General features: G+C 38.1%; 1 protein-coding gene and 1 pseudogene across 8 annotated transcripts in view; one reads left to right on the top strand and one right to left on the bottom strand.

The window, feature by feature from the left end:
* Window positions 1–17,152, top strand: part of ARHGEF12 (Rho guanine nucleotide exchange factor 12) — a 220,213-nt gene that overhangs the window by 55,240 nt on the left and 147,821 nt on the right. The gene's annotated exons all lie outside the window — the stretch shown is intronic.
* On the bottom strand, window positions 6,054–8,456 carry LOC118501177 (annotated as a pseudogene).

Below are 17,152 nucleotides of genomic sequence, written 5' to 3'. Positions count from 1 at the left end.
CGAAATCGGCGCAAAAGCCATCGGGCGCACAAGAAGGCAGCGGTGATCCCTGAGTACGCAAGCTGCAGCTGGCAGACCCAGAGGGGTAGCGATTGTAGACCAGGGCAGAACTCGCGGCCCAGAAGCCCAGACAAGGGTCTGAGTCCAGGGGAACGGAACTACCGCCATTGTTTTCTCCCGCCCCGCTCCCACTCCCGCCCCACCCCCACATATAACGTCACAATCTAGCGACCGGGGTGCCCAGCCCCGGTGAGCACCTAAGGCTCCGCCCCGCACCGTAACAAGAGCAACCAGACCGGAAAAGAAAACAGGAGAGACGGGGGGGAAAAAATATGTTTTCAACAGAGCAGATCAGTCCCCCAGGACTCATCCTTTTGAGCGACCAAGAATTAGCCAATCTATCAGATGCGCAGTTCAAAACACTGGTGATCAGAAAGCTCACGGAACTGGTGGATTTTGGACGAAATTTAGATGAAAGAATGCAGATTACCATAAAACAGATGCAGGAAGACACACGGAGGAGAGCCAATAGTGAAAGGAAGGAATATAAGTCTCAAAACACTACAGTGGACCAGAAGGAAGATAGAATCAACCAAGCAGGAAAGCATGATGAAATAAGAATTCAAAAAATTGAGGAAAAGATTAAGAGCATCCAAGACACCTTTAAACGTTCCAATATCCGAATTATAGGGGTACCAGAATCGGAAGGGGAAAAGCAACAGATTGAGCACGTATTTGAACAAATAATAAAGGAGAACTTCCCCAATCTGGCAAAGGGAACAGTCTTCCAAGAAATCCAAGAAGCTCAGAGAGCCCCAAAGAAGTTGGACCCAAGAAGGAACACACCAAGGCACATCAAAATTACATTAGCCAAGGTAAAAACGAAGGAGAGAATCCTAGAAGCAGCAAGAGGTAAGGGGACAGTCACCTACAAAGGAGTTCCCATCAGACTGTCAGCTGATTTCTCCAAAGAGACCTTACAGGCAAGAAGGGGCTGGAAAGAAATATTCCAAGTCATGAAAGACAAGGACCTACATCCCAGATTGCTCTATCCAGCAAAACTCTCATTTAGAATGGAAGGGCAGATAAAGTGCTTCTCAGATAAGGTCAAGTTAAAGGAGTTCATCATCACCAAGCCCTTATTTTATGAAATGCTAAAGGGACTTATCTAAGAAAAGAAGATAAAGAAAAGACATGTATAGTAAAAGGACAGCAAACTCACAAATATTAACAATCACACCTAAAGCAAAACCAAAAGAAACTAAGTAAACAATTAGAACAGGAACAGAACCACAGAAATGGAGGGCACATGGAGGGTTAGCAGCAGGGGGGTGGGAGGAGGAGAGAGGGGGAAAAGGTATAGAGAATAAGTAGCATAGAATGTAGGTTGAAAATAGATAGGGGGAGGGCAAGAATAGTACAGGAAATGTAGAAACTAAAGAACTCATAAGTATGACACATGGACATGAACTAAAGGGGGATATGTGGGTGGGAGGGGGGTACAGGGTGGAGGGGAGAGAAGGGGGGAAATGGGACAACTGTAATAGCATAATCAATAAAATATATTAAAAAAAAGTCAAAAAAAAAAACCATTAGGCTTTTGAGATTTTATCAGCTTTATTGAAGTATAATTGCCATATAATAAACTGCATATATTTAAAGTAAGCAATTTGATAGGTTTGATATGCACACACACACACACACAACTTGGAAGCTTTCCACCACGATCAAGAATAAATATATCCACCCCTCCAAAAGTTTCTTCTTGCCTTCTGTAATTCTTTCCTCCCAACCCTTTCCACCAATTCTCAGGTACCCACTGATACTGTCATTATAGATTAGTTAAAATCTTATAATATGTGCTCTTCATTTGGTTGACTTCTTTCATTCTACATAATTATTTTAAGATTTGTCCATGTTGTATATATCAATAGTTCATACCTTTTTATTGCTAGTGATGTTTCAATATATGGATACACCAATTTCTTTATTCATCCATTGGTTGACATTTCAGTTGTTTCAAGTTTTGGACTACCAAGAAAAAGTTTTCTTTGTACATGCATGCAAGTGTTTATGTGGTTTTCATTTCACCTAGGAGTGGGATGGTTGGATTATCTGGTAGGAGGTTATTTAACTTTTTAAGAAACTGCCAAACTATTTTCTGAAGTTGCTATATTGTATCGCATTCCCACAAACAATAGTCTAATTGCTCCACAGTCTCACCAATACTTGGTATTGTCAGTCTTTTTAATTTTAGCCATTTTAGTAGATGGATAATGGTATTATATTGTTGTTTTTATTTACATTTCATCTAATGACCAGTGATGTTGAACATCATTTCATGTGTTTATTTATCATCCATATGTCTTCTTTCATCTATTTAAATCTTGTTTTTAATTATAGTGTATTTTTATTATTGAGTTATATGAGTTCATCATATATTTGGGATATAAGTCCTTTATTAGATAAATGATTTGGAAATACTTTTCTGTATTTACCAGTCTGCAGCTGTCCTTTAATTCTCTTAGTGTTTTCTCTCTCTCTAATAAAAAATTCACATTTTAAAGATCAGAATTTTTAACTTTGAATTCCAGCCGGTCAATTTTTTCTTTCATGAATTATACCAATAATTTGACTAACCATGAAATAATTTGCCTAACCAATATTTTCTCCAAGGTTTGCTTTTAGAAGTTTTATCATTTTAAGTTTACTTTTAGGTCTCTGATACATTTTGAAGTGATTATTTAATAGGACTTGAGGTATAGACTGAAGTATATATATTTTTTTGCATATGGATATCCAAATGCTATCGTAATACCATTTGTTGAAAAGACTTTTTTTTGTTCACTGAATTGCCTTTGCACCTCTGTCATAAATCAGTTGTCCATATACATGGGGTATCTATTCTGTTCTACTGATCTTTTGGTCTCTCTTGACTCCACTATCGTACTGTCTCATTAGTCCTCCAACTTTGTTCCTTCTTTTGGCTCTTATTTGTTCTTTGCATTTCCATATGAACTTTAAGTATGTCAGTTTCTGGAAAAACAAACAAAAAAAAAAACAAAAAAAACCTGTTGGGGTGTTGTATGGAATTGCCTTAAATCTATAGATCAATTTGTGTATAAATGTCATCTTAACAATACTGAGTTTTCTAATCCACGAATATGCCTGTTTCATTTATTTAGGTCTTAGTTTCTCTAAGCCAGGTTTTCTGGTTGTCAGTTTTACAGGTCTTACACATCTTTTGCCGCATTTAACCTAAGTGTTTAGTATTTTAATGTTATCACAATGGTATTGTCTTTTTGTTTGAATTCCTAATTCTTAATTGCTAGTACAAAATACATAAATACAGTTTATTATTGATTTTTAACTCTGCAGCCTCATTAACTTATTAATTAGTTCTAGTAGCTATTTCACAGATTTCATAGAGTTTTGTACATAGATCATGTCAGTGAATAAAAAGACCACTTGACTTATTTCTTTTCCATCTGAATGCCTTTTATTTATTTTTCTTACAATACCGCATTGGCTAGAATAGTACAGTGTTGAGTGAAAATGAAGAGCAAGTATATCCCTATGTTATTCATGATGTTGGAGAAAAGCATTCTGTTTTTCACCATTTAGTATGATGTTAGCTATAGGTTTTTTGTAGATCCCATGATCAGGTTAGACTTTTTAAGAGTGTTTATTGCTAAAAGAACTAGAAATATAATTGGTAATACTAGTGTTCAAATTAAGTAAAAAAATTTAAACAGTCTAAAAGGTGACATATTTTTAAAGAAAGGCCTTCAGAATATTTTTTCAACATAATACCCTTTTTTCTTTTTTTAAAGTATATTTTATTGATTATACTATTACAGTTGTCCCATTTCCCCCCTTCACTCCCCTCCACCCTGCACACCCTCTCCCACCCACATTCCCCCTCCTTTAGTTCATGTCCACGTGTCATAAGTTCTTTAGCTTCTACATTTCCCATACTATTCTTGCCCTCCCCCTGTCTATTTTCTACCTACCAACTATGCTACTTATTCTATGTACCTTTTCCCCCTCTCTCCTCCTCCTACTCCCCTGTTGTTAACCCTCCATGTGACCTCCATTTCTGTGGTTCTGTTCCTTTTCTAGTTGTTTGCTTAGTTTCTTTTGGTTTTTGTTTTAGGTGTGGTTGTTAATAATTGCGAGTTTGCTGTCATTTTACTGTACATGTTCGTTATCTTCTTTTTCTTAGATAAGTCCCATTAACATTTCATAAAATAAGGGCTTGGTGATGATGAACTCCTTTAACTTGACCTTATCTGAGAAGCACTTCATCTGCCCTTTCATTCTAAATGAAAGCTTTGCTGGATAGAGCAATCTTGGATGTAGGCCCTTGCCTTTCATGACTTGGAATACTTCTTTCCATCCCCTTCTTGCCTGCAAGATCTCTTTTGAGAAATCAGCTGACAGTCTAATGGGAACTCCTTTGTAGGTAACTGTCTCTTTATCTCTTGCTGTTTCTAGGATTCTCTCCTTTATTTTTACCTTAGCTAATGTAGTTTTGATGTACCTTGGTGTGTTCCTTCTTGGGTCCACCTTCTTTGGGACTCTCTGAGCTTCCTGGACTTCCTGGAAGTCCATTTCCTTTGCCAGATTGGGGAGGTTCTCCTTTATTATTTGTTGAAATAACTTTTCCACATGCTGCTCTTCGTCTTCCCCTTCTGGTACCCCTGGAATTCCGATGTTGGATTGTTTAAAGATGCTCTGGAGGTTCTTAAGCCTCTTCTCATTTTTTTGAATTCTTATTTCTTCATTCCTTTCTGGTTGTATGTTTCTTTCTTCCTTCTGGTCCACTCCACTGATGTGAGACCCAGCTTTCATTCCATCACTATTGGTTCCCTGTGCATTTTTCTTCATTTCACTTATCGTAGCCTTCATTTCTTCATCTAATTTGCAACCAAATCAACCAACTCTCTGGGCATCCTGATCACCAGTGCTTTGAACTGTGCATCTGATAGGTTGGCTCTCTCTCAGTCACTTAAAAGTACTGATTGTGGAGCTTTCAATTCTGTTTGAGCCATCTGTTTTTCTTCTGTTTTCCATTTGGTCTGGTCGTGCCTGTTATGTATGAGGGGTGGAGCCTTAGGTGTTCGCCAGGGTGGGGCAACCCAGTACCTGGGTTATGACGTATGTGGGGGCAGGGTTTGAAAGGGAACAGTGGCACTTGCTCTGTTCTCCATTGGACCTAAGTCCCTTCCGCTGCTTCCACCAAGCAAACTGGGCCCCTCTGGTGCCAATTCCCGTGTGGGTGGGCTTGTGCATGTTCTAGGACCCTGTGGGTGTCTCCAACAAACTCTCTTGTGAGGCTGGGAGTCTCTCCCTGTGCCTCAACCTTCACAGGTGTTTTCAATCAGTGCCTTGAGGCTCTATTTCCCAACGCTGGGATCCTGGGTTGCGTGCAGTGCCTTGCTTCACAATCGCCGCCTTTCTGGGTCTGCTGGTTGCCACCCCTCGGCTGCGGTCTTGTGTGCCCCAGATGCCTTACGTGCCCAGTTCCAGTGCTCTCTGCACCTTGACCTGCGCCCAGCTGCCCGACTCCACCCCTCCTGTGGGTCTGGATGAACGTGTCTATTTTAACTTCTTGGTTGTCTGACTTCCATTCAGATCAGTTTTTTGTCAGCTATGGTTGTTATTGTTTGTAAATTGTTGTTGTCCCTATCTTGGTTGTGGGAGGAGGCACAATGTGTCCATCTATGCCTCCATCTTGGCCGGAAGTCAGAAAAATATTTCTAGTATTTTAAAAATATTCTTTTTATTCTGTAAAGCATAATGATTAAGAACAAAGCTCTATAACTATGAGGTCTGGGTTCACATCTCAGCTTCTCTGTTTACTGTCTGACCTTGGGCAAGTTCCTTAATCTTTCTATACCTTAGTTTCTTCATCTATAAAGCAAGGTTAATAATAGTATATACCGAGAATTAAATGAGTTAATATATTTAATGAATTTATAACACTTACTGGTATATGTTACATGCATAGTAAGTGTTAGCTATTAACTATTCCATTTTTCCATTACTTACTGTTTGTTTCTGTCAGTGTTCAAAAGGCCTATGTTGCGTGTAGCAAAATTCTTGACATCACAGGTTTCTCTTTATTGTGTTCCTGTGGCATTTGTTCTGTCTTTCCATTATTATCTTGAGTACACCTCCAGCAGTACTCGAAACCTAGGAATGTATCAGCGTATTATTTTTACTTTAATTTTTTTTAAATTTGAAATACAACTTTATTCTGATTCTAAACAAAAGTGGGTGGGAATGACAGTGACAAACAAGGTTTCACCAGTGAATATTCTGATGCGGCTACAGCAGTCTTAGAGTTTTGAAACTCAGTAAGGAGATAACTGTGTTACAAAACAGTTAAACATGCAGGTCCAATAAATGAAGGTATTTTTAAACTGCCACATTCACTCTGAAGCCCATTTATCTCTTTCAGCATCCCAGAGATCAAGCACAGGTTCTGCTTAGCTATATAATAAAGTGGCAAACACACTATACCACTGACATCACAGAACAGTTGCCTATAAATCTAGACCTCTGATGCTGGGCTCCAGCTTCCCTTTCTCACAGGTCATCATCCTCATCTGGGAGAGCAGTGATCTGGGCAGCCTTGAGGTCGTGCCCATCCTGTGCTGCCAGTGCCCGGTTCATGACAACCTCCAGTAACCTCCAACCTCCAGGGTGGGGCCAGATCAAGCATGGCACCAAACTCTAAGTTATGGTCTCCTATTAGTTTTCTAGCTAGCCAGAGGAAGGGCTTTTCAAAGTTGGTTACACTGTGTAAAAGTGTCATAGTACTGAAGATTCTTTCGGTGGAGAACAATTGATTTTGCTTTAACTTTTCTGTCCTTAATGTCCACTTGGTTGCCATACAACATGGTGGGGATGCTTTCACACACTCGTACCAGATCTCTATGCCAGTTAGACCCATTCTTGTGAGTAACTCTTGAAGTGACATCAGACATTGTAATGGCACACTGTGCTTGGATGTAGTAGCTGTCCCACAGCACGTGGAACTTCTCTTGGCCTACTGTGTCCCACATGTTGAGAACTTGATGGGCCCTCAGTTGGTATGGAACACCGGTGGGTAGACCTCCATGGCCAGGGTGGCTACATACTTCTCAAATTCATCTGTCAGATGGCGTTTCACAAATGTGGTTTTCCCAGTCCCACCCTTGCCAACCAACACAAGTTAGAACTGAACTTGGGGTTCTCCTTGGGTGGTCATGGTGATGTGACTTCCAGAAGCGTCTCCCGGCCCATCTGACTGAGCCTACTTTAATTTTATTTTTTCCTACTGTTCCGGGTCTCTACAGAGCCCCCTCCTCCCTTTCTAATTAGGTAGATTTACGTTTGAGCTCTGTGATCCTTATGTATAGGGAAATGTTTTCTGTTCAAGTCTGTCAAGCCTTCCTTGGTATGTATGGATTCAGAATTTAATAGATATGGCAAGTATCTTTCGTAGTTCATGTTTTAAGGTTATAATCTTGTCCTTCTTTCACAGAAGACTGATTTCTCTTATATTTTTTCCTTTTGAATATTGAGGAAGGCTAGTGGAGTAAAATTGCTTTTGTTTTCTTTCTTTTATCTTTACCTGGACTTTAGTACATATTTATTGAAGGAATGAGTAGTTTGTGAGAATGTTGCTAGGAAGAAACACATTCAAGTGGTATAGCTGGCAAGTGGCCCATTTGGCAGGTAGGTATTAACTGAACTCACCAAGCTTTGGGATTTGGAGACAGATTCTGTAGGATTGGAAGTTCTTTTGTAACCAGTTTATATCGGCTTATCTTTGGCTAAAACTATATAGAGCCTGAATACCTACCTTTCTAGCTAAGTATTTTGTAGTTGTACCAGATGTAGTTTTTTGAGTCCACATGTGAAAAATTTTAGTAAACTGTTAAAAAAAAAAGCTATACAAAGGGAAAATAATGTTTGTGGTAATGCAGTAGCCTGGAGGCTGAGAGCAGGGCTTGTAGTCAGCTCTGAAGTTTGAATCAAAGGTTTTTCGTGTATTTATACAACTTGCGTGAGTTACTTTACTTGTTTGAACCTCATGCTTTTCTGCTATGAACTGAGGCTAAAATAATGTATATCAATGTTTTAGAATTATTGTTAGAATTGACTGTGGGAGTGGGGCTGAACTGGATGGGGGGAAAATTGGGTTACCTGTAATTGAGCAACAATAAAAAAAGAGAATTATTGTTAGAATTAAATTAACTAGTATGTATAAAATACTCAACACGGAGATTGTCAACAGTAAGAGAACAGTAAAATACAGAAATAACTTTTTATGTATTATCATTATGATAATGATTGTTAATCATTGTTATGGGTAATGGAGGACATATATTTGGATCAATCTGCCTACATAATTTTTTATACTTTTTATAAAAAATTTTTATTAAATAATTTTATTGTTCAGTTATAGTTGTCCCAGTTTTTCCCCTTTTGCTCTCCTCCACCCACCCCAAATCCTGTTCCCACAGTCAATCCCCACCCTGTTGCCCATGTCCATGGATCATTCATACATGTGTCTTGACTAGTCCTTTCCCTTTCCATCCTTATCCCTGTCCCCCTTCCCCTCTAGTGTCCATCTATCTGTTCCATGTTTCCATGCCTCTTCTTGTATTTTGCTCATTTGTTTCTTTTGTTCACTAGGTTCCTCTTATAGGTGAGATCCTATGCTATTGATTGGTCTTTCACCGCCTGGCTTATTTCACTTAGCATATTCTTCAGTTCTATCACTGTTGCAAAAGCTAGGAGTTTTTCTTTCTTTCTGTTGTGTATGTAGTATTCCGAAGTGTAAATGCACCACAAAATTTTATTCCACTAATTTACTGATAGGCAATTAGACTGTCTCCAGCACTTGGATATTATATACAGTGCTGCAATGAACACAGGGGTGCATAAGTTCTTTTGCATTGGTGTTTCAGGATCCTTAGGGCATAATTACAGCATTGGAATCACTGGGTCAAAAGGCAGTTCCATTTGTAGTTTTTTGAGGAAATTCCATACTGTTTTCCACAGTGGCTGCACCAGTCTTAATTCTTACCAACAGTACTTTAGGGTTTCCTTTTCTTCACATCTTCGCCAGCATGTGTTGTTTGTTGATTTGCCCCTCCCTCCCTTCATTTTTACTTACAGTAGTCCTGCCTTTTCCCTCATTGCTCTCCCCCTGCCCTGTCTGTCCCCGACTTCATTGTCAATCATCCCCCCATTGTCTCTGCCCATAAGTCCTCTATTCATATTCCTTAACTTCCCCCCTTCCCCTTCTTTCCTCTATTATGCCCCTCCTCTCTCTCCTCTGGTTACTGTCAGTTTTTTCTTTTCTCTATGTCTTTGCTTCTATTTTGCTCATTGATTTGTTTTGTTAATTAGGTTCCACTTATAGGTGAGATCATATGGTATTTGTCTTTCACCGCCTAGTTTATTTCACCTAACATAATACTCTCCAGTTCCATTCATACTTTCTCAAAGGGTAGGAGTTCCTTCTTCTTTTCTGCTGTGTAGTATTTCATTGTGTAAATGTACCATAGTTTTTTGATCCACCCATTTACTGATGGATACTTAGGCTGTTTCCAGCTCTTGGCTGCTGTAAATAACGCTGCTATAAACATTGGGCTGCAGAGGTTCTTATGAATTCGTAATTTAAGATTCTTAGGGTATAATCCCAGCAGTGGGATGGCTGGATCAAAAGGCAGTTCCAGCTTCAGTTTTTTGAGGAAATTCTGTACTATTTTTCACAGTGGCTTCACCAGTCTGCATTCCCACCAGCAGTGCACTAGGGTTCCCTTTTCTGCACATCTGCTGTAACACTTGTTGTTCGTTGATTTATGATGGCCATTCTCACCAGTGTGAAGTGGTATCCTATCTCATTGTGGTTTTAATTTCATCTCTCTGATGGCTAATGATGCTGAGCATCCATTCATGTGTCTCTGGGCTCTCTGTATGTCCTCCTTGGAGAAGTGTCTGTTTAGGTCCTTTGCCCATTTTTTAATTGGATTGCTTGTCTTCCTGGTATGCAGTTGTATGAGTTCTTTATATATTCTGGAGATCAAACCCATGTCCCAGGTATCATTGGCAAATGTGTTTTCTCATCTGGTTGGTTCCCTTTCTATTTTGGTAATGTTTTCTTTAGCTCTGCAGAAGCTTTTTAGTTTGATGTAGTCACATTTGTTTATTCTTTATATCCCTTGTCCTGGGGGATGTATCATTGAAAATATTGCTGGGTGGGATATCTGAAATTTTCCTGCCTGTTTTCCACTAGGATTTTTATGGTGTCACAACTTGGAAGTCTGTTGTCCATCTTGAGTTTGTTTTGGTGTATGGTATAAGTTGGTGGTCGAGTTTCATTTTATTGCATGTATTTCCCAAACTCCCAATTCCATTTATAGACAAGGCTATTGTCACTCCATTTTATGTTCCTGCCCCTTTTGTCAAATATTAACTGACCGTATTGACATGGGTTTATTTCTGGTCTCTATTCTGTTCCATTGGTCTATGCATCTGTTCTTACCCCAGTACCAGGCTGTTTTGATTACAGTGGTCTTGTAATATAGTTTTATATCAGGTATTGTGATCCCTCCTACTTTGTTCTTCTTTGTCAAAATTTCTGAGGCTATTCTGGGTTATTTATGGTTCCGTATAAATTTTTGAAATATTTGTTCTATGTCTGTTAAATAGTCATTGGTATTTTGATAGGGATTGCATTGAATCTATAGATTGCTTTGGGTAGTATGTAAATTTCAGTGATGTTAATTCTTCCAATCCATGAACACAGTATATGCTTCCATTTATTGTGTCTTCCTTAATTTATTCCTCTAGTGTTGTCTGGTTTTCTGAGTACAGGTCTTTTACCTCCTTGGTTAAACTTACTCCTAAGTACTTTATTTTTCCCATTGTTATTGCAAATGGGATTTTTTTCCTGATTTCTGTTTCTCATATTTCATTGTTGGTGTACCAAAATGCCTTGAATTTCTGAATATTGACTTTGTATCCTGCTACTTTGCCAAATTCTATTATTAGGTTGAAGTAGTTTTTTAGTAGAGACTATAGGGTGTTCTGTGTACACTGTCATGTCATCTGTAACCAATGACAGTTTTACTTCCTCCTTTCCAATTTGGATGCCTTTTGTTTCTTTATCTTGTCTGATTGATATGGCTAGAACTTCCAGTACTATGTTGAATAGAAGTGGTAAAAGCAGGCCTCCTTTTCTTGTTCCTGATCTTAGTGGGAAAGCTTTTAGTTTGTGCCTGATGAGTATGATGTTGGCTGTAAGTTTCCTGAATATGGCCTTTATTGTGTTGAAATATGTTCCCACTATTCCCACTTTGCTAAGTGTTTTTATCATAAATGGGTGCTTACTTTATCAATGCTTTTTCAGCATCTATTGATATTATCATGTAGTTTTTGTCTTTTGTATTGTTCATGTGGTAGTGTATTACATTTATTGATTTGCATATATTGTACCATCCTTTCATCCCTGGGATGCATCCCACTTGATCATGGATGTATGATCTTTTTAATGTAGTGCTGGGTGTGTTTTGCCAATACTTTGCCGAGGATTTTAGCATCTATGTTCATCAGCAATATTGATTTGTAGTTTTATTTTTTTTGTTGTGTCTTTATCTGGTTTTGGAATTAAGATAATACTGGTTTCATAAAAAGAGTTTGGGAGTCATCAGTCTTCTTGGAGTTTTTGGTATGGTTTGAGAAGAATTGGAATTAGCTCTTTTCTAAATGTTAGGTAAAATTCTCCTGTGACTCCATCTGGCCCAGAGCTTTTGTGTGCACGGAGTGTTTGATTATTGCTTCAATTTCACTAGCTGATATCAGCCTACTCAGAGTTTCTACTCTTTGACTGAGTTTTGGAGGATTATATGTTTCTAGAAATTTGTCTATTTCGGTTTGCTTTTCAAATTTTGGGCATGTAGTTGTTCATAGTACTTTCTTATGATCCTTTGTATTTCTGTGATATTGGTTGTAATTTTACTTCTTTTGTTTCTAATTTTATTTACTTGTCATCTCTCTTTTTCTTAATGAGTGTGGTTAAAGGCTTGTCAAACTTGTTTATATTTTCAGAGAACCAGCTCATGGATTTATTGTATCTTTGGATTGTTCTTCTAGTCTCCGTGGCATTTAATTCTACTCTGATTTTGATTATTTTCTTCCTTGTCCTCTCTCTGGGTTTTGTTTGTTGTTGTTCCCCTAGTTTTTATAGATGTAGGGCCAGGTCTTTACTTGAAAATTTTCTATCATTTTTAAGTAGGTTTGTATTGCTATGAAGTTCCTTTTCAGGAGTGCCTTCCCTGTGTCCTATAGGTTTTGGGTTTTTGAGTGTTCATTTTAATTTGTTTCTAGAAACTTTTGATTTCTTCTTTGTCTCATTGTTTACCCATTCATTGTTTAATGGCCCATTACTCTTTCTCCATGTATTTGATTGTTTCTGAGTTTTTTCCTTGAAGTTGTTTTCTAGTTTCAAACCATTGTGATCTGAGAAAATGCTTGATATAATTTTGTTTTTCCTGAATTTGTTGAGGCTTATTTTGTGTCCTATCATGTGCTGTATCTTTAAAGAGGTTCCATGAGCATTTGAAAAGAATGTGTATTTTGCTTCTTTGATTTGAAAGCTTCTATATACCATATTTTCGGATCATAAGATGCACATAGGTTTTAGAGGAGGAAAATAGGAAAAAAAATTTTGAAGCAAAAAAATGTGGTAAAATATTTAATAATATAAATAATATAATATTTCACCAATGTAAATGTAAACCTACATTCAGACTATAAGATGCACCCCTATTTTCCTTCCAAATTTGTGGGGGAAGTGTGTCTTTTTTGTTTTTTTAAGATTTTAATTTATTTATTTTTAAAGAGGGAAGGGAGGGAGAAAGAGAGAGAGAGAGAGAAACATCAATACGCAGTTGCTGGGGGTCATGGCCTGCAACCCAGGCATGTACCCTGACTGGGAATCGAACCTTGGTTCGCAGCCTGCGCTCAATCCACTGAGCTACGCCAGCCAGGGCTGAAAGTGTGTCTTATAGTCCAAAAAATATGGTATACTACTTAAGCCCATTTGATCTAGGGTGTGCTTCAGTGCCACAATGTCCTTGTTGATTCTTTGTTTGGAAGATCTAGCCATTGTTGATAATGGGGTGTTAAAATCCCCTGCTGTGTGTGTTGCTATGTCTTTCTTTAAGTGCTCTGAAATTTTCTTTATATATTTAAGTCCTCTGAGATTTTCTTTATATATTTTGGTGCTGCTATATTGGGTGCATATATGTTTACAATTTTTATAGCTTCCTGATAGAGTCTTCCCTTTAGAATTATGAAATGGCTTTCTTTGTCTCTTTGTATGGCCTTTGTTTTTGTCATCTATTTTTTATGATCTAAGTATTGCTACTCTGGCTTCTTTTTCCTCTCCATTTGCTTGGAATTTTTTTGCCAACCCTTTACTCTCAGTCTGTGTGGGTCTTTTGTTCTGAGGGAATCTCTTGTAGGCAGCAGATGTGGGTCATTATATTTTATCCATTCATCTCCCCTATGTCTTTTGATTGTGGCATTTAATCCACTTACATTTAAGGTTATTATTGATAGGTACTTACTCATTGCCATTTACCCCCTTTGTACTTGTGTTCTTCTCTCTTTCACTGTGTTTCTTCTGTTTCTTAAAGCAGTTTCTTTGGCATATCTTGTAGTGCTGATTTGGTGGAGGTATATTCTTTTAACCATCTTTTGTCTGGGAAACTCCTTGTTTTGCCCTCCATTTTAAATGACAGGCTTGCTTGGTAGAATAGTCTTGGTTGTGGGCCTTTGCTTTTCATTACTTGGAATATTTCTTTCCAGTCCCTTCCAGCTTGTATTATTTCTGTTGAGAAATCAGCTGCTAGACTTATCGGAGCTCCCTTGTATGTTACTATTTGTTTCTCCCTTGCTGCTTTTAAGATTCTCTCTTTGTCTTTAAAATTTGGCATTTTAATTATGATGGGTCTTGGAGTAGGCCTCTTTGGGTTCATCTTGATTGAGACTCTCTGTGCTTCTTGAATTTGTGTGGCTTTCCCCTTTCCAGGTTAGGGAAGTTTCTGTCGTCATTTTTTCCTACGGTTTTCTATCCTTACTTGTTTTCTTCTCCTTCTGGTATCCCTGTGATTCCTGTGATTCCTGTGTCATGTTTCATGTTGTCTTGAAGTTCCCTTAAGCTAACTTCACACTTTTTTGGTCTTTTTTCATTTTGTTGCTATATCTGGGTATTTCTTTCTGTCTTGTCTTCCAACTCACCTATTCGATCCTCTGCTTCATCCAGACTCTTGTAATTCCTTCTAGTGTATATTGTATTTCAGAAATTGTTTTCTTCATTTCTTCCTGGTTCTTGTTTATAGTTTCTGTTTCCTTTTTCATGCTGTTGTAGTTCCCATTCAGTTCCTTGTATTGTCACTGAGTTCTTTTAGCATTGTTATAAGCATTTATTTGACTTCTATATCTGATAGATTGCTTGCCTCAATTTCCTTTACCTCTTTTAGTGGAGGAAATGAATTCTTCCATTCATTTCGATATGGGGTTCTTTCTTTGTCTCCCTATATTAGGTGACACTTTTTGTTGTTTCTGCATCTCAGGGTGCTCTGCTTTGCCTGCCTGACTTAGTGTGGTTGATTTCTGTGGTAGGACATCTGTGGGACTTAGTGATCTTGTCTGGATGCTGTAGGGCTGCCCTTCTGTTTGTGTGGGCTTTCTCGTCCTTGGGCTTTGGTTGTTGGTGGTTTCTTTGTTGGTGTGTTCTTTCTTTCAGCAGGCATACTAGTAGTCACAACTCCCACTTTTGTCATGTATCAGTCAATTTGAAGCAACATCTGCCCTCTTGGGAGTACAAACTTCAAGTCCGTTAAGATTCTGTGGCTGTTCACTTTGATTTTCAGAAGATCGGCTAAGTGTCCCAGTTGCGTACATGAGCAGGTTTGGTCAGTTTGCACCTACTTTGCCATCACCTTCTCTGTCCACAAATTTTTGTTTGAGAAAAGTTCTTTTTCTGTACTTGATGACTGTGTTAAATAAATTATGGTGAGCAAGTTATATTGTAGGGTGGTCCTTGTTGTTTATCTTCTCATTCCATTTTTATCCTGTTCTGTCCCCTCTTTTCCATTTCCTTGCAAGAGAAAATAGCTCAGGACACTGTCTTACAATCACTAGTCTGGGGTCTTCTGAGCCTCTTTACCAGAATCTCCATGGGTGTTGCAGTCCCTGACACAAGCAACGTTGTTTTGGGGTAGAAATTTTTATAATGGCTATGAGGCAGAGTGACTAAGTTTGCTAACTACGAGTCTTAACCCTTTGCAAAAACTCAGTTGGAAATTCTTTCCTGCCAATTCTTATATTCATCTGTAAATTAAAAATCATGTTCCTAACCCCTTCCCCCTATAAGTAAGGATGTACTGCTTAGGAACTTTTACTTCTGAATATTTGGTAATCAGTATGTTTTCAGTGCTCTAGAACACTAGAGCAGTGTTCTCTTATCCTGGATCCCCTGCCCTTGTTATCCCTAACTGTGTTGTGAGTTAACATGCTATATGTTTTATTAGGGGAGGTTGTAAATTCTTAGTCTTTCTTAGGATCAATTTTGATTTATATAGGAGTTAAAGGAAATTATAATTAAACTTGTAATGTTTTTAAACCAAACTACTTCCATGGGAAATAAAGTAGTCATTCCGCTATCATTGTTTTATGTTTATTTCTTACTATCTTTAATAATAGTCTTTTTTTTTTTTTTAATAAAAAACTAATTTTAGCCCTGGTTGGTGTGGCTCAGTGGATTGAGTGCCAGCCTTTGAACCAAATGGTTGCTGGTTTGATTCCCAGTCAGGACACAGGCCTGAGTTCCAGCCAGGTCTCCAGTTAGGGGTGCATGAGAAGCAACAACACATTGATGTTTATCTTCCTCCCTGTCTTTCTTCTTCCCTTCCCCTCTCTTTAAAAATAAATAAAAATTTTTAAAAAAGTAAAATAAAATAAAAACCTGATTTTACTGTTACTTATAATAAACTGTCCTTATCACCTAGAATAAATAATTTTAGATAATTTTTAAAGGACAAATGAAAAGAGGAATGGGAGGAAATTTGATAACGCATTCTAGACTTAGATTAGCATTTATGTATAGCATCAAACTCTTATCAAGAAGCCACCAGTAATACTGCTTTTATAAAAGACAATCAGGATCCCCTGGTGTGTGCCTCAGTGGATTGAGCATGGGCTTGCAAAGTGAGAGATCCCTGGTTCCACTCCCAGTCAGGGCACAGGCCTGGGTTGGGCCAGGTCCCCAGTTGGGGGCGTTGGGGAGGCAACCAGTGGATGTTTCTCTCCCTTCCTCCCTCCCTTCCTCTTTCTCTAAAAATAAATAAAGAAATCTTTGTAAAAATTAAAAAGACTACCAGGAGGAAATGATGTAGTTCTTTTAGCTTACAGGACCAAAAAAGAAAAAATGTACCCTTTGTTTTCTGCTGTAGGAATGTATTTTTAATAACTAATAGTATTCCAGTAACTTTTTCTAAATTTCTATTATTAAAGCTAAGCATAAATAATTGAGGACCATGATTTAATCATGATCAAAGAATAGATAAATAGAGCAGTAATCAGCACACAGATATTAGGGGGAGAGGTGAGGTGATGGGCAAGGAGGAAGTTTTCCTTGCTAGGGAAACTAAGTATAATATGTTAATGGTAAAATATTTTTCTTTGCTTTGTTTTTTTTTTTAACCTGTAAAATGGAAATATCTTCATGGCTATTTTTTAGAAGAAGATAATACATGTAAACAATTTAGTGTAGTGCTTAGCATTTAGTAAGCCCTCAGTTAATTTAGCTGTTGTTATTATTATTTGGAATTTTAAAAAGAGAACTCATACTTGTGAACAGCTGATGGTAAATACACCTGCAGTTTAAAATTTAACAAAGTAGGTCCTGGTCAAGTGGCTCAGTTAGAGCACTGTGCCCATATGCAAAGGTTACAGTTCAGTCCTTGGTCAGGAGTGGTTGGAGTGACAGGTTGATGTTTCTTTCCCTCTCGCTACTTCTTTCTTGCTTTCTCCCTTCTTCTCCCTCCCCTGCCCCCAATCAATTTAAAAAAGAAGAGTT

Source organism: Phyllostomus discolor, chromosome 6 (genome assembly GCF_004126475.2).
Source record: "Phyllostomus discolor isolate MPI-MPIP mPhyDis1 chromosome 6, mPhyDis1.pri.v3, whole genome shotgun sequence".
NCBI lineage: Eukaryota > Metazoa > Chordata > Mammalia > Chiroptera > Phyllostomidae > Phyllostomus > Phyllostomus discolor.
Note: the sequence above shows the minus strand (reverse complement) of the source record. Positions and strands in the feature narration are given on the sequence as shown.